Consider the following 24,548-nt stretch of genomic DNA (forward strand, 5'->3'; position numbering starts at 1 on the left):
TTGATAAACTATAAAACAATACCCAAAACCTCATACTAGAAATAGATAACAAAAGGACAGTCAATACAGTTAACTGAAGATATTAAAACAAGTATCTTATTATCGATAAAATATACATCCTTTACACAATACTGGAAAATGTTTAATTGGAAATGCTTGCACAGAGCATTCTTAACCCCAGATAGAATCAGTAAAATTAGTTCTTCCATAAAAGGAATATGTTGGATATGTGAGCAAGTACACAATGCAGATTGGAACCACATTTTGTTTGATTGTGTTAAAATTAAGCAATTTTGGAATGGTATTAATAACGTTCTACAAGCTTTATTTAATGAATCGTTTTATTTAACTAAAGCTCTTGTGTTATTAAATGTGAATAAAGGTCCTTATTTGAATAGGTCAAACATGTATCTAGTATTGACTATACTTGCAATTTCAAGGAAGTGTATAACAAGAAGATGGAATACAAACCCAATACCAACTTTGGAAGACTTCTACAGCGTACTGAAGACCACAACATTACTGGAAATTAAAATTAAAGAACTGAGAATTTATCCAAAGCCGTTTATCAACAACCCTTGGGGAAAAGTCTTATCATTGATTGACACTATACAATAATTAATCAGCACACTGATAATGGATTGGACATGCTTATGAAGTAACTGCATATATTAAGCTCTGTTATAGTGTCAGGCTTATGTAAATAGTGTACAGTAATGTAAATAGTGTACAATTATTTAAGATGTTATGTATAAATACTATGGAATTCATTCAAATGTATTTGAAAAATAAAAAAAAAACATTTTGGAGAAAAAAACGAGAAGTGAAAAACCCCATCCCACTGTTACAATATACTTCACACTTGTGATAAAAATGTACAGGTTTTAATTAGCAGCTGTTGTCTTGAAATTGCGATGAATGACTCCATAGCTTGTATGCTGATTTCATAAATAGTTAACAGTGGATTCACTAGAACCTGAGACATAGATAACTGACAGGTAATGGTGGGTTCTCTTGCTTTGCAGTAACTGGACAAACCATATAAAAAAGTACTGAAATGCAGTCATTGCATTTAGAAGGGCTGCAGTGTGCACTATAATGTGATGCTCCTTTGTGAAGCAAGCAAAAATAAAGCCACTATAATCTACAGGAGTTTATGTCTCCAGCCATGATGAAATCACTATTATGTGCAGCAGTCTACATCTGCAGCAACAGTAGGACCATTGTAACATGCAGCAGCTGGAGATCTCCAACAAGTATGGAACATACTTCTTAGCATCTTAGTGCAGGAAATCTGGAAAGGCCTGTCATAAGCAGGGGACAGAGGCCCTAAAATAGAAACAGATTTCAAATCTGGCTCTAATAAACTTAGAAAGTCTTTAGAATAAGAACATTTGTGTTAACATGCATTTTCTAAATGATATGAAGTCAGAAACTCAAATTGATGTCATAAGTTCATAGGTTCATAGGAGGTTATTAGGCTTTTGACCAAGGGCCTTTATAATCCCACCCATGTTATACCCTTGTTCCCTTGTTGACAAAGTTATATGGTCTATATTTGTAGCAAGACTTTATGATCAGCATCAACTGTCCTTATCCAAGAGGGACATGGGTGACACCCCTGTGGTAAATTTACGTTCTCCCATCCAGTTGTCTAAGTTACACTTAAATAGGGTCATTGAGGAGCTCTGTTTTACATGAAATGAGAGATTTTTCCAGAGGAGTGGCAATCCCTAGAAGACACATATGTCTCTCCAGCACATCTTGCCAATGTTGCAGGCCAGGCCAAGATCCCCAGAGTGAGTAAATCCTGTCTATCTGCCCTGCAGATGCACATTTCTATTAGGGCAAGGTCCGAGACTGTTCCATAGGTCAGGCTCAAGTTGCCTTGCAGCAGCTTATAAGATACAGAACATAGTGACAGGGCCTTCAGTCTGTCCATGTAGATCATGTGTTCAAGGCCCTGAATTGTCTCTTTGAGAAACCCCTGAGGTTCCAGCAGCTGCTGCAGATGTCCAGTGGGGTACATGCATAAGGAAGCACTGCACTCCATTAATGGTCTGATGAGGGATGAGCACAGGGGAGTTATAACATCCTTAGCTCTGGATGCGATTCCCCTACTCATGAGATGCACAACACAGGAGGCTCCACCACCACCACTTCAGACAAATGGGGATCAAACTTAAGCCGCTATCAATCTGTGTTCCCAAATCTCTCACCACAGGGTTTGAGCTAATGGGGGTATTGTTAATATTGAAATATGCAGGGAGTTTCCCTTTGTTGAAAGGGTTAATTACACATTTTTTTGCATTTAATTTAAGTCAGTGGCTTTGGCACCAATCATTTCTCAGTGTAAGCCCTTTATGTATTATGTCAACATCTTTTGGGGACTCAATGATTGCACCCAGTTTGCAGTCATCGATGAACTTCGTAAACTGCAGGCTATCTATTTTCACCTGGACTTCTGAGAAATATATTCTAAACAGTAGGAGGTACAGCACAGATCCTTGTGGTAGTCCACTGGTAAATGATCTGCTGGTAGAGATGGAATTCCAAACTTTGACTCATGCTGTCTGTCAGTGAACCAGTTGGCTACCCTTCTAGTGGCATATGGGTTAATTCCCAGCTAGGTAAATTTCTCAGTGATGCCTGAGTGGGACATTTTGTAAAAAGCCTTGGCTAAGTCAGGATAGGCTGTATGTACTGTTTTGTCTTCATCCAGGGCTTTGGTGACATTTTCTAAGACCTCCACCAGGTTTAATAAGGATGGTTTACCCTTAATGTTGGCTCTGGTAAAGAGTTTGAAGGTATATGCCTTTGTTGATAAGGTCCATGATGATTTTCACAAGGGCCTTGCAGATAAGGCTGGTAAGGCTTATGAATCTATAGTTCCCAGGGTTGCTTGATGAAACCCTTTGTACAAAGGAATTACTGTTGCTGTTTTCCACTCTACTGGGACAAAGCTAGTACCTAGACTGTGGTTGAAGAGAGTGCCAAGTGGTTCCTCTAAGTTCAGTTTCAGACCATTTACTAGGTAATCTGGGATGTTATCTGGCCCATAGAGGTTGTGTTTTTGGCCATGGAGTGTACAGTTATGACATGCTTTTTGGAGATACTAGGGAAAGGACTGGTGACAGGTATACTTTGAGGTATGTCTGGTGGGGACAGGGGTTTAAAGTTTGTGTCATATCTGGCTGCTAGCAGATTGGCAGTGTCCTCAGGGTCAGTATGAATGGTACCATCCACTATTAGTTTGGCACAAAGCTGGGACTTCAGTCCTCAAATCTTCCCAGCGATTTTCCAGAAAACAACAAATTTTATGAGGAAAAGACTAAAAATGTGAGGCAAAAATCTGGATATTCTGTGAAAATCTAGACAGTTGAGAGCTATGTTATAGAAGCATTATAATGTGCAGCAGTGTATTATGGATGCACTATAATGTGCAGCAGTTTACATCTCCAGCCATATTGTAACCACTGTAATGTGCAGCAGTGTAGATCTCCAGCCATCATGGATTCACTATAATGTGCAGCAGTTTACATCTCCAACCATCATGGATTCACTATAATGTGCAGCAGTTTACATCTCCAACCATCATGGATTCACTATAATGTGCAGCAGTGTAGATCTCCAACCATCATGGATTCACTATAATGTGCAGCAGTGTAGATCTCCAACCATCATGGATTCACTATAATGTGCAGCAGTGTAGCTCTCCAACCATCATGGATGATCTCCAGCCATCATGGATTCACTATAATGTGCAGCAGTGTAGATCTCCAGCCATCATGGATTCACTATAATGTGCAGCAGTGTAGATCTCCAACCATCATGGATTCACTATAATGTGCAGCAGTGTAGATCTCCAACCATCATGGATTCACTATAATGTGCAGCAGTGTAGATCTCCAACCATCATGGATTCACTATAATGTGCAGCAGTGTAGATCTCCAGCCATCATGGATTCACTATAATGTGCAGCAGTCTACATCTCTAGCCATCATGGTACCGCTATAATGTGCAGCAGTCAAGATTGCCAGCTGTCTTTGGAACACCACAGTGCACAGCATTTTGAATATCTTTGTATTGTTACATCATTTCTTGCTGCTCCATCTGAGAAGGGTATTATACTCCTAGAAAAATAAACAGATGAGGTTTTCCAAGATACTATTGAAACTAACAGTTATGACATTCATTCAGTGTCAATATAAACAGAAACCTTTCTCCTTATGGAGCTTTGGTGATGCCAAGGACAATGAAAAAAGACTGCTTCGGTGCATGATAGGCCTTGATCATGGCCAAAGCATAACTCACACTTTTATGCAATTCAAAACGATACAAGGACCAGTGGAAATTAGATATGCATTTATATGACTTAGTTCAAAACATAACAGTAGAAGCAGCACTCAGATAGGATATGGGCATTCTGGAATGCTCTTACAGATGAGAGAAAGTAAAAGGTCTACTACAGTTACTAGACTTTCAATACTGGCAAAACAAATAGTTTAGTTTATTTTAGATTGATTAACTGGGTGATATTGGTCTGTGGACCATTTTCAAGTAAGACCTAGATCCACTGAGTAACAAGAAAAAGTTTACAATGGTATACATCATGCAAATACAACAAATAAATCTATACAAGATAAAGTTAAAACATGTCTATATTTATGTGAAATATATAAGCACAATTTATACACTCTTGACTATTTACAGTGAATGTTTTGTGAGCCTGACAAGATTGTGATGAATTGTTAAGCTCATCTTTATAAGTTAGTTGTAGGTTCTCATTGGGCTGTAACATTGACATTTTTTGTTTATCACCTTGCTGTATTTCCTCTCTCTCTCTCCATCTGTAACCAATTACTAATTTTTGTAAAATTTATCCTCATTTTTTTGAAATACCCTGCCCACCCACTGCCTTAAATGCACCACTAAGATTATTGATAAAACATCAAAACTCTCTAAAAATCAGACCCTAAACACTGTGCAAAGGACTCTGATACATTCTGGCATCTAAACCTCATAATTCCTGTAATGAACCTCTCCACACAGCCCCCTGTGCTCTTCAATTCATTCTTGTAATAGTGCATCAGGTGTTTTAGTTAAATGAATCATTCAGGCTCAGTCTTACTGCAGCTTTGTCTGTCCAGTCTTTTATTATGTCCTTAAGCTACACAGAGTCATATCAAGATGCCTTCAATAACTGCTTTGCTCCCAGCCAATAATAAAGTATGCACTTCTATCATCATGGCAGTAAGGGTCTATGGTAGTTAATAATGACTTCCTCTGTCCAGGAGTGACATATGTACCACCCAAGAAGTGAATTTGCTCTCACAGATCCATTGATCTTGGATGCATTTGAAGAAGGTCAGAGAGGTGCTGTGTTTCACGTGAACTGGAACCTTGTTCCAGAGAAGTAGCAGTCTCTGGGAGATGTACCTAACTCTCCAGAATAACCTGTTTATGTCAGAGGGTAGGTTAAGATCCCTGGAGCAAGTGACTCTTGTGCAGTTTGATTTACAAATATGTAGCATTTCTATCAAGGTTGAGTCAGAGACTGCAATGTAAACCAGGCACAGGTGACTCCTTAGCAACCTGTAGGAGACAGAATACAGTGACAGGTACTTCAGTCTTTCTCCATAAGACTTGTCTAGTGTACCCTGTAATTTCTTGGTGTGAAACCTCTGTGGTCTCTCCAATTATTGCAGGTATCTGGTGAGGTAAATGCAAAAGCGAGCATTATACTCAACTATTAGTCTGAAGAGGGCCGTGTATAACAGAACTATAACATCCTTAGATCTAGATGTGATGACTTCACTTATATGTGCCACATAGAAGGATTTCCTTACTACTGTGGATATGTGGTGATCAAAGTTCAGGTTGCTATCAGCCTGAGTACACAGATCATGTACCACTGGGTATACACTGAGGGGTTGCTGTTTATAATGTAACTAAAAGGAATGTCAGCTTTCCCAAAGGGAATAATAATACATTTTTTTGCATTTAGTTTTAATCTGTGGCTTTGGCATGAATCATTTGTCTGTTTTCATCCTGTCTGCAGTATATTAACATTGTTAGGAAACTCAGTGATTGCTCCCAATTTGCAATTATCAGTGAACTTGGTCAGCCATATGCCATCTAAGTTTGCCTGGACTTCTGAGAAATAAATTCTGAACAGTAAGGTGCCCATCACAGTACCCTGAGGTATTCCACTGGTGACTGCTCTTTTGCTAGAGGTGGTCACCCACATTGACAGCATGTGTCCTGTCGGTGAGCCAGTTGGCTACCTGTCTGGTAAGGTAGGGGTTAATTCCCAATTGGAAGAGTTTCTCTATAATACCTCAGTGGGAGATTGTGTCAAATGCCTTGGCTAGGTCACAATAGGCAGTATGCACTGTCTTTCCTTGGTCCAGGTCCTTGGTGACTTTCTTGAAGAAGTCAACCATGTTTAACAGGCATGATCTACCTTTAATGAAAACAAACTGGGTTGGGTCCAGAGTTTGAAGATTACCTATATCCTTGTTAATAAATCCATAATGATTCTTTCCATAGACCTGCAGACAAGGCTAGTCAAGCTTATGGGCCTTTATTCCAAGATTCAGTTGGTGGCCCCCTTTTTGCAGAAAGTTTACAGTTGATGTCCTCCAAATGGGTCTGCTATGTCACATTTTAAGTTGTTTAAAAGGCAACCTGGGATGTTGTCTGCACCCATTGATGCCATGTTTTTGGCCTTGGAGAGCAATGAGATGACCTGCTGTCTTGAGATAATAGGCTGAGAAATGGTGGCAGGTATATTTTGGGGGGTGGCTAGAGGGAATGAGGGTGAAGTTTGTTCCAAGTCTTTCAGCTAGAAGGTTGGCTATTACCTCTGGTTAGGTATGAATGGTACCATCCACAACCAGTTCAGTGCATAGTTAAAAAATGCATTGTGATTATCCTGGACTCAACAAGATCACTAACTTGTTTTTTTTTTTTTTAAGCTGGGGGGGATTTCTTCCTCTGCTGAGCCAGTTCACGCTTGTTCTTGGACATTAGTTTCTTTATCTTGTTGCATAGCCTTTTTATACTAGGGGTCCACCAGGGTAGCTTGTTTTTTTTGGCAAGAACTGGTTTTAATCCAATCAGGTACAGCTGATTCTATACAACTGTTTAAGTTGTTATACAGGGCATTCATGTAAACCTCTGCATAGGAGTCTATGTTATCTGCATTTGAGATGGCTTTGAAACTTCCTATACCTTTATCTAGTTGGAGGGAGTTTTTGTATAAGTTTTTGATCTTGATGAGGTATCTGGTTTTCTAATTATATTGAATGAGACTGATTTATGGCCTGATCTTACCAGGCAGGATATCACACGGGGGGTGGGGGGAGCAATGCTCTCCCATATTAACAAGTACTTAGTCCAGGACATTTGAGCCTCTTCTGGGTGTGCTGAGTAGATGTTTCAGAGCACTGGCATTGAGAAAGTCCAAGAACCTCTAAGGCAGCATGTGTGTGGTCATGTATGTTTCCCAGTCAATGGAAGGATAATTAAAATCACCCTTGAGTAAGGTGTTGGGCTGTATGGCAAGTGACTCCAGTAAGCCCAAGATTGTGGTATACTTTTCCTGCTTCATGGTGGGGGACATATAGTTAGCTATGCTGTGGTAGGGAGCTTTGCCTATACTTAATTTAACATGGAGTAGCTCAAGACAGTCATACTGTTTTACCAGTCTTGAGGTGTACTTATTCTTAATGAAGATGGATAAACCTCCTCCTTTGCTTCTTTCATGCACAGTTTGTGATTTGAAAGTATGGTAGGCATTGTTGCCCTGCATGGCCAGGGTCCTTTCCATGTCTTTGAACCATTTCTTTGGGACTGCACAGATGTCATCATCTTCCTAAGTGAGGAGTTCTTCCAGGGAGTGCAGTTTCTTGTTTAGACTCCAAGCATTAAACAGCAGTGCCTTGAGTTTATCTAGAGATGATTTTGATATGTTGGGAGGTTGGTTATTTTGACACTGCCTAAAAAAGACACAATAGGGATAGCTAATGCATTTGCCAGTATCCAAAAGCCTAGAGGAGACAGGTGCAGACCATCTCTGACAAATAAACATGGCTTGTCGACCATGTCTTCCCAGACTGATAGATATCGGATCTCCTTATACTGACACCAGAAGCTAAGACAATTGTTAAAGTCAATTATTTTTTATTTGCATTGTGGCATCATCCTTGGAGAAGGTAGAATGCTGCTTAAGGCAAGGCTTATACCTGCCTGTGACACATAATCTGAAAGCTCAGTCATGTCTCTCTTCATATAATCCAGTGAGGTACATCTTAAGTCATTCACCCCTACAGGGACTATGACAGAGTCATACCACTTGTTGTGGTTGAGTGACTTGGCAGATCTTGGCACCTGACAGGCAGCTAAATTTAACCTACTCCTTATCCAGCCTGGTGAGGAGAACATCCATGTGTCTCACAATGGAGTTATCTATGAGCAATGCATTAGCTTTTATGGTGTTACACTTTATGGGCTTATTTGTTAAGATACTGGTGCATGTGTTATTATGTGTTGTGGTTGTTTTTTGCATTGTTATGTGTGTAAGTGTTTTTTGTTTGGGAGGCCTCTGATTTTTTGGTAAGTTACTAGTGAGTACCTCTGAATATGTGGGTTTGTGTGTTGTGTCCTTATTTAGTCTGGAAGTGTGTGCATGTGCCAACAACCTGTTTGGCATTTGATTTATCCTTATGTGAGAATTTTGCCTCGAATTTCATAGTGTAACCACATTCCGCACATAAAGTATTTGTTTGTTTCTGGAGTAAGTGGTTTTCAGTATACTTGAGACAATTGCGACATTGCCTCAGAATGCCCATGTCTATCAGATTCTCCAGAGAGATGATGGAAAAGTGCCTGTCCATGATAGTATGCTCTTGCTGTATGTTTTATTAGGGAAGGGAATGGGTTAATCTGACAGGACTGTGTGATAACGCTGAGACTACAAGAGAGCCTGTACTTTGTGTAGGCTAAAGTTGATCAATAAGGCAATGCTACTCAGTGCGCAACTGAGTTGCTCCTAGAGCAGCAGAAAAGCTTGAAAGAGTTTCACTGACAGTTGTTTAGGGAAAAACTGAGCTTCTATGCTTAAATATGAACAAAGAGAAACATGTGTTAAGCTAACTGTCAATCTGGAAAGCACACTATAAGCCTTCCACCAGCTATCTGCAACTCATACAAGTGAGATCAGTACACTTCTGCCACAAGGGTGCAGAAAAACACCTTCTTAATGTAGAATAGCTGGTTTGGAGCCCAAGTGTAACAAGACCACCCAAACTATCTACAACAGCCATACAACTAACAGATACAATGTAATACAGTGCAACTAACTACTTAAAGCAGCAACAGACAGTGCATTTTTTGAAAGTGCTGAAGTACAGTCACAGTATATAAAAGAAAATGCAAAAAATACTTTGAGCCCTTTTATGTGTTTGCCAGCTCAGATAGACCAGGTAAACACCTACTGCCACTAGTTGAATAATTTCAGTCTTCCTAATGTAAAAGCACAGTAAAGGAGTCTCCAGAGTGAAATGCTACCACAAAGAAACATAAAGATATGATACAGTAGTGTACTTTAAACAGATTATAAAAGTATGATTATTCAATAAATATACTTTGCTTTGTGTAAATGAGCCATGAGCCACCCAATTGTACACAATTTATAAATGCACTAAAAACAATGTAAACAGATTAATAATTCCTCCAGCCAATAAAACTACATGCAGAAATCTCAACTGTTCCCCAACTTAAACAGATCAGGCTACTTCCCAGTGCAATAGATGAAAAAGCAACTGGCCTGTTGATGTAAAAACAAATGCTTGCTAGAGTGTAAAATATACTACTTTATTCAACAGCTAGCTAGGCAATGAATTCAGATCAAGTAAATCAGTAGAACAGACGAGAGGGAAAATGCAAGTTTTCAATATAAGTACAAGGTAAGTCAAAAATAATTCAATATATCAACAGCAGTGTAGAAAGAGAAGAGCTTATTAATAGCTCAATCTACAGTTGGGGTGGGCAGCTTAAAGTCACCAGGTTTAAAAAACAGATCAACAAATGGAAGGGTGGGTGGGAAAAACTAGCAGGGAATCACCAGCAGAAAACGAAATGGAGCAGGTAAAACAGAAAGCATCTCTATCAGTCACAGACACAAAATATAGGTTTACTTTCCTCACCCAGCAGGGAATCACCAGCAGTGCTTTAATTTATGTAAGCATGAAATCTTTTCAGCAAAAGACAAAGGCCCAGAAATTCACCATGTATTTAAGTACCACTTAAGAGGCAATTAACCAATAAAAAAACACATGTGAAATGTGCAGCCTAGATAATTTAAGTGTGCATCTCTCACATAGAACAAAAACACCAGGCCAAGCAGATTTCTTAAAACAGAAAACAAAATGGAGGAGGTAATGCAGAAAGCAGATCTATCAGTCACAGACAAAAAGTATACGTTTACTTTCCTCACCCAGCAGGGAATCACCAGGAGTACTTTAGTTGATGCAGGCTTGAAATCTTTTCAGCAAAAAACAAAGGCCCAGAAATTACTATGTATTTAAGTATCACTCACATATGCAGAGCACCTCCTTGGCCCTCTTCAAAAGGAACCTTGATGATTGGATGGAAGATAGGAAATTCACCCCGGGGATCATGTCAGTCACCCTGCTAGACAGGGGCATGGAGAAGTAAATATTGTGGGAAGAGATATCCAGGGAATTGTTATGGCTAGGCTTGCATATGCCCTAGGGCTGACAGCCTAGTACCAACCTATGAACCTATGAACCTATGAACTCAAGAGACAATTAACCAATGAAAAACACATCACCCAACAACTACAAAAGCACTGGCACACTGTACACTTTCTACCTCTGTTGTAGTCTGTTTGATGCTTCTAAAAGTATGGGCCATCCATCTTCATTCAAGACCCATTTGTCCCATGGCTAACACCTACCTCTGCTTAGCATTACTTTTCATCATGGTTAGTTTACAGCTAATCTTCTTGTAATTACATTTGTGAATTCATACAGCACTGAGAACAAAATTCTATAGATTTATTCATGAGTCTCCTTAATATTTTGACATAAGTGAAACTTCACTAAAACCTTCTATTCTTGATTTTGAAAATCTTTCTAAATGTCAGTATTGTAGATACAAAATAAAGGCTGAAAATTACAATTGTATAGCCCTATGCATTGCTTACAGATAACAGTCTTCCCATCTGCCTGAATAACATGTGAACTTACACGAGAGGGTGGCCTTACTTGTCTCCCTATGATCAATAACACAGTTGTACCCAGATGTACACTAGTATGCCTTGACACTGAAGTTTAAAAGAAGACAGCGACTGCAGTGAATAATGAAAATAGTATAATATATATTCCCCATTCTAAAAGCGCAGCTCAGCTGTATCCTTTTCACATTCTCCGCACTGCACATCTTCGGATGTTCTACTTACAGTTCTCAGACTTAATATAAAAAACACGGGGTAAAATGCTAACACTGTACATGGTTCAGTCAGTACAAACTTTGTGTACATTTGCAGTTAAAGAAAGATACATACTAATTGTGTTTATTGAATCAAGTTTATTTTCATCTTTTCCTTTTATGTTTGGGGTGACAAAATGGGCTGGAGTCATGGCTGTGAATATTGGAAACTATCAGAAAATTAATATGAATCAGAACGTGGTTCTACTCAATAATCACATGATGACTGACAACTAAAAAATTGTAGTAGCTCTTGCATTTAAACGTATTCCATAGGGCTGCAATTACAAAAAAAAAAAAAAAAAAACTTCTTGGAAACCTAGGGTACAAGACAAATTAATGCTTGAATAAAAAGGCAGAAAATACATTTAGAATGAAAAAAAAACATGTTTCATGGATATTTTGATGTTGTACCTATAACTTCAGATGAAGACATTAAATATATCATTTTTAAGAGTGAGCATGTAAATATTAAGGGACATTGTTGTGCCATAATAGTTGTCAACTAAAAATAAAATTTTGACCCAGAATGTTAAACATTTTGGATAGAGATAATATCCAGACATGTGACTAGGTTGCACATACTGCATTGTCTTTTGGGGTACTGAAGTATTTTATATCAACATAAATAGATTTTTTTCCTTTGAAAGAAAATAAAAGGTTCTGTCTTCTAACAGGGTCAACAGAGTTCATCTCGTGGATCTCAGATTACCAAAGTCCTGGTTGCTATTTACTCATGTATAAACACTTACTGCATTGTGCAGGGGCTTAAAGCAAAGGAGTAAATTATTATGTTTGCCTGACAATTATGCTTACTGAATGGTCATTCTTTACAGCCTTCCCTTGGGAATGCATGCAGTAGAAAGTGGTGAAAGGGAAACAAATGTGTATGTACATATAATGTAAAAGATGAAGAAAGAGACTAATATGAGAAAAGAAGCAGATACAATGATATAAACATATGAATGTTCTAGAAGGTGAAAACAGACAACAGGCAGTGGGATTTATTAAGAGAAACAGCATTTCCCTAAGTTAAGGCACATAATGTTTTAAGAATAGCAACCTAACAATATCATTAGAGAAAATATATAAGAGTACAAATGAGCATAGTTCCCTCTGGCCACTAACGAAGGAACTATGCCTCCATCTCTCATTCTCTGTGTACGCTATCTGAGAGGTCGAACAAACCTGAGAGATTTGAAATAGTTCACAAATAAGAAATTCACCTTTTCCCTTTTCTCGAAGTTTTGTATTCTGAAATCACTCTAGAAGACTTGTGAAAAAGCAAGAAATGATGAATGTGTGTGCGTGCGTGTGTGTGTATGTGTGTGTGTGTTTGTGCGCACAATTCTAAAAATCCTATCTATATTTTAATTTAGCCTGCATCTGCTTTAGATAAACATTTGTCCTAGACGCTTCTTTCTTCTTCACCTGTTTGCATATACTTTAGTGTTGAAAATTCAATTTTTTTTTACTGGCAGATTTCATCGTTCATTGTTTTTGACTTAGCAAGATATTCATTCTAACTATCCCCTAGGTTTAGGACCTATACAAAATAGTCTGCTTGACTAAATATACACCAAAATACCTTCATATGTGCACTGCACAAGTACAATGGATGACTTGCTAAGTGTTCTTGAGCCTGTGATTTGAATATCTTTTAAATACATTATCTAAAGTCACACATACACCTTTTTTGAAAATAATTATTCCAGTTGTATTCAAGTTAACTTCCTCCTGGATCTTGCTTTATTTGATTGGCTCCTAATCTGGTACAATTGTTCAACATTTCTGACATGGTGAGGCCAGCCTCTTTGAGTAGACACAGGCTTTTTTATGGAAGCCCAAGGAAGTCTGAAGGTAGCAGGGGTTTAAAAATACTATTTGCTGTTTTATGTGTGATCAGGATAAACACAGAAGAATAACATTCTGTGTATTTGTACATCTGCAATAACAGAAAAAGCAAAATGTTTCTATTTAGTGTGCATTACTTGGATAGTCCTTTATTATGGAGAGGCCCAATATATTGTTTTGGTATGTAAGGGAGGCAGAACTCTCTAGTGTACCTCATTATAAGGAGCATTAGTCATTCTGAGTCTTAAAATGTTTATGTTCCTTGTTGTTCCACATTGAAAGAATGTATTATGGATTCATTAACAACTTCAATGGTAAGTAATACTGAATCTTATTAATTCATCCAAAAATACTTTTTTTAAGTATAGATGAACAAATTTTAACCATGCTGGTGACTTTCCAGATTATGTTCTTAGTATGCTGACGGTAGATGTTCCACATTTTGCCTGTGTGTTCCACATTATGAGAAGTAGTGCTACACATTTTGGAGAGGCAGGCCTAATTGTTCTCTTATGGTTTAAATGAGGGTCAGTGCAACAGAGTTCCAGACATTATCCTCTAGACCATTTATTTCGCTGTTTTTTCCTGTAATATTTACACATATCTTAAACAAGTCTGGTTCACAGGCTCCTGTTGGAAAATGGCATTCCATGTTTTATGGAAACTTAATTAAGATATGTAATCAGTTGAAATTATAAACTGTCGAGCAGTGATGCTGTTAATAACGACTAAAGGTAGCTCAGAAGTAGCTGACAAAGAGATATAATCCAAAGTCATACTACTTTAAGTGCACAAACTTTCCTCAGCCAACCCATGACATTTTAGAAGGGAATTGTTTTCCATAATGGAAGCAGACTTTTATCTGTACCATACCTCTCACTGCACAATCTTCCTACAGCTAGCAAATAACTTCAATCTTTATCTTTGGTGCAACTCGGGGACTATGTGTGTGCCTCACATATCAGACAGATTCTTATGCAGGTACCCTAAAGAGCCATTTTCTCAGTTATCTCATTCAGTAGAGTCATTGAGCTACTACCACAAATCAAAACATGCAGCCCCTTGGAAATGTCAAGGTCTCCCTAGATACTTGGGATCCCTAGGGGTTTAACCATGAAACTCAGGGATTTAAAGTAAATCTCACAGCCACAGGGCTTATAGCCAAAATCTCAGCTTCATTTATATAGTCCATTACTCCATGTTTTCACTGATTTTGTATATTCTTTACAATTGACAGCATTTATTAAAACATTTAAATGTGAGGTTTTCATATTAAGAATTTGTCATTTTGTTTGAATTTTTGTTGAATGGACCCCTCCTTTTGCTGCATCATCTAATGCCCTACCCTTTCTAGGCCCATCCACTGAGGTTGAGCTTTAAAGGAACATCTCAGGATTTTGTCATTCCAATAACTGCCAGGTACATAGATAACATTTGATTGACTACTTGCATATTGCAAAATAAGTCAGTTTTACAATGGATCAAGTAGATCTGCCATCAAAGACATTCTTCTCTCTGTTCGAATAGAGGCCTGGTTTGCCTCATTATTCATATTTGCTCATTCCTACCAACAAAAACAATGTATGTCCCCCCAGTACAGAGGAGGAACAGAAACAGGTAGAAACTCTTCTCCAGAATCTAACCTATAAGAAAAATATGATCTCAATAGGGTACAGATCATTTTTTAACTTTTTAAATCAAGGGAAAATTCTTTTGGTGGATTATTGGGACCATCTGGAGAACAATCTAGTAATGAACCAGAAACTACTAGCTATTAAACATACTCAGATGTTCTCCCCATATAAAAAACTTCTTTATACTCAATTCATGATTTTCAACAATCTATACCTTACCCCAGTTCATTTAACCAAATTTGATCCCAATCATACCACTATTTGCTCCTGTTGCTCTCATCCACTTACCGACTTGGTACATGTATTATGGTTTTGTAAATATGCTTACAACCTCTGGTGTTCGCTTAAAGTTGGTTTAGAGAAAATGGGATATCATAAATCTACACTCACCTGGGAGATGGCACTACTACATATTACTAACGTTCACATGCCCAAAATCAAACTTCATTCCCTGTCATTTGTCTTTTGATTAAATATTATATTACCAAACACTGGTTGGATCGTACTAAACTTAGATGGAAAGATTTTAAAATCTTAGCTACTCAGTACATTCGATCTCATAAACTGTTAATAAGTAATCCTGATAGACGGAAATACTATCAGAAATTATGGGATTTCATGTTTCAGATTTTATCCAATGATTAGTAATCTATATCAATTTGCAATTATTCCTCCTGATCTCTTCATTATGGAACATTTATATCATTCAAGGTGATTAGTAGTTTATTAAGTGCACTTTTCCTATTTTGCTCTAATCATTGACTTTTTTTTTTTTACTTTTATGTACACTTGAGAAGAACTGGCACCTTTGTATATAGGTTGTTGTTTGACTTGTTTTATTCTGATATGAAATCAATAAAGTTGAGTTTTAAAAAAAAAAAAACAATGTATGTCCACCTCTTTCATCTACCCATTGTCCACACACATTCAAAGGTCTAGCATTCTTGTCAAACCACCAATATGGAGAAGCATGATGTCCTTAAACAGTACCAAACAGTTTTAGCCAAGCTCACCAAATGAACACAACCCTAGCTGAATTTCAGTGTAAATGTTATCAAAAACATGCAACCTTCCAGTTTCTTCATCTTTATAAAGCTTTTCTTACTGTATCATATAATATGTTTATAGCTAAAGTTCACCAGCTTTGACAACCTATATTGTCAATTAATCACCCAATGAACCCAGTAGCATCAAACCCACATTTATGCCATTTGAAAATTAGATGTGGATGTACTGTGTGCTGGCCAATCAGAGTCAGTATACTCTTCTGACTGCAAAGTTATCACCTTTCGTTTTCTGAAGCCCAAGGTAGTGAAACTTTTAGTTATGTACTTACCATAACTTTAGATGTATGGGATCCATCTCGCCTACATTCTCTACAGATGGGTTCGGAGCCGATCCTCGGCTCCGACTTGGCAGCTATACAATAGAACGCAGTCTCTTATTGGTTGAGTTACCTCATATCCCAGGATGCACCACTACTGCTTCCCCAGATCTTGTTTGTCCGCACACATGCACACACACACACACACACATAGACTGTTGTTATAACACTGCCAGGTGTTTCAAGAGAGGAAGATGTTAATTTGGATCGTCCGGTCTCTTCTGGCCTACAAGGCAGGGGGAAGGAGGGTGGGTTATTAGGAATGTAGGCGAGATGGATCCCATACATCTAAAGTTATGGTAAGTACATAACTAAAAGATGTAATGTGATCCTATCTCGCCTACATTCTCTACAGATGGGACAGCATCCCTAGCACCTAATTCCTGGGTGGCTCACTGGAAAACGCTCCTGAGAACCGTGGAACCAAAGGAAGCTCGACCCCTAGATGCCACATCCAATTTGTTGTGAGAAATAAAGGTGTGTAGAGAAGACCACGTGGCAGCCGCACAAATGTCACTAATAGAGAGCTTGGAATGAAAGGCTGCCGAAGTGGCCATAGCCCTGGTAGAATGAGCTTTCACTGGAACTGTAAGCTCCCTATTTGAAATGAGATAAATATGAGTGATACAGTCTCTGATCCACTTGGCAATAGTGACTTTTGTGATGGCTTTGCCCAATTTACTATCCAAAAAGGACACAAACAGTTGATCTGATTTATGTGCTTGGTGTGTCCTGTCCAAATAGAAATGCAATTGTCTATGCACGTCTAAGCTGTGAAAGGTATACTCAGCTCTGTTTGAATACTTAGGGAAAAAGACCTGTAATTCCAGTGATTGTTGCAAACAAAAGTTAGAACAAACCTTTGGTATAAAGGATGGGTTTGGTCTAAGAGATACTCTATCCTTGTGAAATACCAGGTATGGTGGTTTGACACATAGGGCTTGAAGTTCTGAAACTCACCTGGCTGATGTGATAGCAACTAGAAGAGCAGTCTTCCAAGAAAGAAATTTTAAGTCACAGGTTGCTGCCGGCTCAAAGGGAGATGAGGTTAAAGCACCTAACACCACGTTAAGGTCCCACGGTGGTGCAGGATGAGATATAGGGGGCCGTAGAAGCCAAGCTCCTTTAATGAAAGCTTTGCACAACTTGTTGCTCATTAAGGGTGGTTCTATGCTCTCGTGAAAATTGGAAATAGCAGCCAATTGAACTTTGATGGTAGACACCAAACAACCTTGGTTGAACAGGGAAGTTAAAAACTTCAGAACCTCTGACACCGAGGCTGTCATAGGGTCTAATCCTCGGAGTTGGGCCCAAATAGCAAATCTCTTCCATTTACTGCTATACATCTTTTTAGTAGAAGTCTTGTGGGCCGAGGACAAGATATGCATGACTTCAGGATCGAAAGAATGGCTCCTGACTATGGTCGGAAGAGGAGTAGCCAAACTGTTAGCTTCAATGAATGGAGGGACTGATGGAGCTGTCCTGACTGATGCGTTAAGAGGTCCGGAACTTGGTCCAGGAACCAGGGACCCTCCAATGCATATTTGCGAAGAAAGGGGAACCAGACTTGATGAGGCCAGTATGGGGCGATTAGGATAATTTTGCTTTCCAAGCGTATCGCCTTCTGAATCACCTTGGGGAGAAGGGGAACTGGTGGAAAAGCATATAGCAGGCCGGGGGGCCAAGCTTGGACTAGATCATCCTTGGGGATCTTCCCCAGAACTGGGGTGAGAGAGAAGAACTGCTGGCATTTTGCGTTGAGGGGAGTTGCGAAAAGATCGCAACATGGAGCTCCCCATCTCATGAAAATCTGTGTTACTACTCTGTTGTTCAAGGACCACTCGTGAGGGGAGAGAATATTTCTGCTCAGTCTGTCGGTTATCACATTGGATCTCCCCGGAATGTGTGTTGCCACTAGGAAACATTTGGTAGCAATCGCCCAATCCCATATCTTCATGGCCTCTCTGCAAAGGGGGTAAGACCTGGTCCCTCCTTGCTTGTTCAAGTACCAGACTACCGACATGTTGTCGGACTGAATGACAATCGTACCATGGGGGATATGATCGTGCAGTGCTTGCAACGTTAAAAGCACCGCCCTCATTTCCAGGATATTGATGTGGAGAAGACTCTCGTCGGTGTGCCATGTACCTTGGACCGACCTGTCCAGATAATGTCCCCCCCACCCTGTCTGGGAGGTGTCCGTAGTCAACGTGGCCGAGGGGGATGGGGGAACGAAGGGTCGCCCCTGATCCAGAATGGAGGAAAGAAGCCACCAATGAAGATCCTGTTTGCATGTCTCTGTGATCAATATGTGGTGACTGAGGGGAAGGTCTTGATAAGACCACTGGACTGATAGGAGCCACTGGAGTATCCTCATATGCAACCTTGCCAAGGGGACCAGAAGAATGGTGGCTGACATGAAACCCAACAGCTGCAGGACCATTCTCGCTGGAGCGCGATGTCTGAGGAGTAACGCCCGAACCTGAGACTGCAGAGTTGTTATCCTTTCCACAGGAAGATAGACTCGCATCTGCCTTGAGTCTATTTCTGCACCAATAAACAGAATACTCTGCGATGGCAGCAATACGGATATTGTCCAATTGAAGGTGATTCCTAAGGAGTTGCCTAGAGAGATGGTGGCTGCTAGAGTTTTTAAGAGTAGATGCCTGGAGGTGGCAGTTAGGAGCCAGTCATCTAGGTATGGAAACACCTGGAATCCTAGACTTCTCAGGTGAGCAGTCACCACCGCCAAACATTTGGTGAACACCCTGGGGGCTGTGGTGAGACCAAAGGGCAGTGCACGGAACTGGAAATGACTGTCTCCTAGGCTGAAGCGCAAGTGTCTCCTCGATGCCTGATCTATCAGAATGTGATAATAGGCGTCTTTGAGATCTATGGAGCACATCCAAACACCTTTCTCCAAAAGCGGGAGAATGGATTGCAAGGTGACCATCCAGAATTTGGACTTTCACTGATCGGTTTAACTTGCTGAGATCCAAAATGGGCCTCAAGTCCCCGGTCTTTTTTGGTACCAAAAAGAATCTTGAGTAAGTCCCTGATCTGGCCTGATCTGCGGGGACAGGTTGGATGACTCCTTTTTGAAGCAGCTTTGATATTTTGCTGGCTGCCAGATCCCGTTGACTGGGTGGCGGGTCCGGGATTCTTTGGGATGGTGGGGGGGGGGTTGAGAGAAGGGAATGGTGTAACCTCCGGCGATGATTCGGAGCACCCATTGGTCCTGAGTGATATTTTCCCAGGCCTTTAGGTGCCTCGAAAAATGACCCCCGACTAGCTCCGGAGCTGCACAGTCGGGCACTCCTTCAGGGATGCTGGAAGGAGGAGGAGCCACGAAAGGACTCGCGGTCTCCAGTGTTGCGGGGGCCTCCACCGCCTCTGGGATGGCATCTCCCTGAAAAATTTCCCCCTCCTCTGCCTCTAGAAGGGGAATTGCTCTGCTGCGACGAGTAAGGCTTTTGAGACTTACGGAACCACACTTTCCCTCCTCTTCGAGCCTTGGGATAAGGTCTGAAGGGAGTGGAAAACCGGGCCCCTACGGCAGTTAAAGTCTTACCCTCCTGTTCGCAGCGAGTCAAAGTGTCCTTCACCTTGGGTCCAAACAGAGAGGACCCATCGAAGGGGGCATCGGCAAAGGAAGACTTAAAGGCCTCCGCAAAGTGACACAGGCGTAGCCAGGCTTGTCTCCGTAGAGCAACACCTGTTCCCGCCGCTCTGCTCACTCCTTTGGCTGCATAAGAAATGAGCCTCATGGACGAGTTGGATAACGAGGACAGGGTAGCCAACTGGGAGTTAACTGTCTATGCCAACTGCTCAGGTAAGTTACCGGAGAGGGTATCCGAAAGCTCCTTGACCAGATCCCTCTGCAGTCTCGTGAAATGCGTCAAATAGTTCAGAGACCTTAGTGTAAAGGTCGCTGATGTAAGGGTGCGCTTCCCGTACCGATCCATGCTCCTAGACTCCTTATTAGGAGGATGGACAGACATCAAAGCCTCTGCCACATCTTGCTGGGTGGCAGATGCCACCACCAAGGCATCTACAGCCACACCTTTTGAAAGAAAGTCCTTATCAGGGGGTGCCGAAAGGAATTTATTGGGGCGAGCTGGCACCGGTTCAACAGAGTCCGGGTGTTGCCACGCCCTTCGAGAGATCAAATCCAGAAGCTCATCGAAGGGCGGAGACACCAAGGAGGCGGAGGGCTGAGCCCCGAAGGCCTTGAGGAAAACCGACTCCTCAGCAGAAGGGGGTTTGGACTGCCAGTCGACTCGTTGCTTAAAGATTTCCAAGATGTCTGCAAAGGATACATCATCCGAGGATGACTTGGGGGACCCTTCCGCATCATCGAGGTCGGTATCCGAGGTGAGAGACTCATCAGGGGAGTCGACGTGCTTCCTCTTGCACTGTTTCTTCCTCGGAGGTTCCTCCGAAGATGCTTCGGAGGGACCTCCAGGAAGAAGGGAACCCCCGATGGGGGTAACCTCAGGCCCAAGGGCTCCGCTGTCTTGAGACAGGGGGATTGCAAAGGAGCCAGTCTCCGTGCCAAGGGAAGGTGGTGGTGAGATGGTAGAAGTGGCCAGAGAGGATTTGGCCAAGGCACTCCTCATGGCCCTGAAGGCGGGACTCCCAGAGTCCTGGGATGGTTCCACCCCCAAGGCCACAACAGCAGTCGGAACTCCCGCCGCCGACGTACTGAGAGGGAGGCTTGGAACCAAAAGGATCGGTCCCGAAGCGTCCCCCCCCCCGGGCCGACAGAGGTGGTCCGCGTACCGAACCCCGACCTGAAGGGCGGGGTTGGAGTTAGGGTTGGAACTGACCCAACAACCTCCACCGGCTCCACCAACACTGACTCCAATGGTGCCGAAGCTGTTGGAGGAGGAACCGAGATAGCAGGGTGGGAAACCGGCTCCGGAGCCGATTGGGCTGGAGCCGAGATCAACTTTTGAAAGACCGGAGACTGAAAAAGCCTTTGAAGCACCCTGTCTACATCCGAATCAGACATCCTCGACGACCGAGAAGAGACCGACCAGGTCCGAGTCGACTTCTCCGCCAGCTCTGAAAGACTGGGGGACCGGCTCCATATGGGTTTGAGAAGTATCGGCGCCGAGGGAGATTCCACTACCACTGCAATTTCCCTCGGAGCCTATGGGGACTTCGGCACCGAAAGGGAAGAGTCTGAGCGGGCAATCCTCATCGGCTCCGAAGGCAGTGGAGCCGATGGAGATGACTCACCTTTCGACACCCGAGCTCTCGACTCCAAAGCCAGAGGAGTTGAGGCTGGAGACATCGAGGCAGACCATTCCGCCCTCAGCTCCGAAGTCCGTGGAGCCGATGGAGAAGCCTGCCTTGATTTTTTTGCTGCTGGATCCGACGGGCTGGTCAGAGCCGAAGATTTTTTTTTCCTCGAAGGGGAAGAAGATAGGGCTTCCTCAAAGGAAGGGGTAATAAGCCCTTTCAAAATCAACTTATTTTTCCTCTCTTGGAGCACGCGAGAGGAAAAAGCGTGGCAAACGCTACAGGATTCCTGGAGGTGCTTCGGGCCCAAACAGTAAACACATAAAGAATGGTCGTCCGTAATGGACATTTTATAGCTACATTTGGAACATTTTTTGAAACCTGACGGTCTATGTTCCTTTGACATGTTAACTAATTCAACACACTAAACTTCCAAAAAAAACTACACAAAACTACCAACGACAGCCTAGACTCTCTAACTCAACGGGATCACTGCCATAAAAAATACAATTTTACCACAGAAAAATACTAAATCACAGTCACACAACAACAAGTAGCTGTTAAAACAGCTTTTGGGTAAATTTTAGCACAAAATTTGACAGAAAAAATGTCACTAAGAGGCACTTAGCTCAGCCAAGTCCGAGACCACGTCTATGCTTCAGAAGCGGCAAACGAGATATGGGGAAGCAGTAGTGGTGCATCCTGGGATATGAGGTAACTCAGCCAATAAGAGACTGCGTTCTATTGTATAGCTGCCGAGTCGGAGCCGAGGATTGGCTCCGAACCCATCTGTGGAGAATGTAGGTGAGATAGGATCACATTACATCAATTGATTTTACATTATTACCAAAAATCTTATTTGGAATTGTGTTTCATATTATATTTTGATGTTTGAAACACTGCCTCACATTCTGTGCAATTTTTACAAGGAAGTTGGAATTATTTTCCAAAAATATCAAAGCATTTGCAATGTGTAATGCTCCATCCTAACATCAGGATTGTTTTCTGACACAAAGACAGGCAGTAAAGCTTTCCACTGCTTTCCTGTTTGTTGACTTCTGCTGCATCCTATTCCAAATGTTCCTTCACGAAGCATTTAACTTAAGTGAATATGGCTGTCACAGATTTTCTGTGCACTTAATGCAAGCAACACTGTCATCATTTTCTCCAGAAGGAAAAGGTTAATTGTGAACCACATAAATCTTGTGTATTACATTCCTGCCAAGGGGGTGCACTTTAAAGTAGTCCAAAGTTTTAATTGTGTGGCAGGCTTCCAATTACAATAATAGAGCAGCTACTGGCACCACATCATCAATTTTATTACAAAAAAATTATAAAAAGGCTGTAAATCCTATTTCTCCCTCAGAACTTCCTGTGCATTAAATTTCCACTAAATGTAGACTGATCACAGACAGATTACTTTAGTGTCTCTCCTTTGTTTACACTGACTCCATATGTTCCATTTGATCACATATAGATCTCTCTGTTATTAAGTTCAAGGGTCATCTACCCAGTAGAAAATATAGTAGTAAAGTGATGTGTAGCTAACAGGAGGCCTACTGTGACATAAAAGTTCCAGTATCTCCACTTTTTGTACAGCCGTTTGATCCCGAACTATGGACTTGTGAGGACAGCTTGTTGGGTTAATTACAATACATTTTCTGCCCAGGGGCTTGTGCTGCACAGCTCATACCCTGCGAAAATAGAACAAACTGACAGTTCCTGTGGCACTGACTTTAGCATCTCTGTCCCTTCATGCTAGAAACCACAGAATGGAGGGTCACATTTTCAGATGTCCATTGTAAAGCATTTTTAGTGAAATATGGAATGAACTGGTGTAATTGAAGTTTTAACTTGCTGTAACATGCTGAGTATATATTTTAGCACAATTAATTCATCTACGTACACTGTCTCATTAATATGTTTAATAATGACAGGAACTTGTGTCTTTATCTGCCGCTGGATGACCAGACCCAGTTGGCAGGCTGAGTGCCAGATGGGGGATTAGAGTGGGGAGGACACAATGGCCATCAACTAGTTGTCATTCTTTAGGAAAGGGCACTAGTAGATTTATAATATGTTCACATCTAACTGCAGATAACGTTAAACCCAAGACATTAGCAGCTCATGTTCCACTAACCCTTAGCTTGTCCTTTGTCCTCAGGACAATGCTTTGTGTCTTATATGTATCATTAGACTGATGATTTGGCACAGCATGTTTCACTTTAGATTACTTCCACTTCATCACTTTAACTTATTTTTATTTCATAGTATTATCATGGGTTTGATTGTGGATTGCTGACTGATGTTTTTCATTTGCATCTTTTATATGCTTTTCAATCAGTACCGTACTATGTGATAATTAAATGGTTAATTGCCAACATCAATCCACTTATAATAAATATTGGATGAATAATTGATAAACTGAAAGAACCAATACAGAAGAAGAGTTTAGCTACAATTTCAGATATTAGAACAACATCTTTTTGTAGGTAGTGGGCTTTGTAACATTAAACAAATTTTACTGAAGAAACAAATGTTGCTTAGTTTAAAAGTTGGTACTTTAACACCAGGGGGATTATAATAACAAAGATAGTTGGTACTGCTTAATTTATGCAGTTATGTAACTATGTTTTTAATTGTTGATTGTATTATTTGTATTTAATAATGAATGATCCATTTTTAGTAAATGAGCCTAATTATTAATCAGTATGGATTACAATGTTCTTAAGCCTAATTATTAATCAGGACGGATTACAATGTTCTTTATTCTAGAAGACATGAGCTGAGGTGTTGACTGGTAGTGTTTTAATAAAGTATGTAACTTTGGACAGTGATGTGTTTTTTGATTTTCTTACAAGTCATGTTCTATGTTGTGGCAATATGCCTGTGCCCATTAAAAGTTTGCTAA

This window comes from Protopterus annectens, chromosome 1.part2 (assembly GCF_019279795.1).
Source record: "Protopterus annectens isolate FY-2018-M chromosome 1.part2, PAN1.0, whole genome shotgun sequence".
Taxonomy (NCBI): domain Eukaryota; kingdom Metazoa; phylum Chordata; order Ceratodontiformes; family Protopteridae; genus Protopterus; species Protopterus annectens.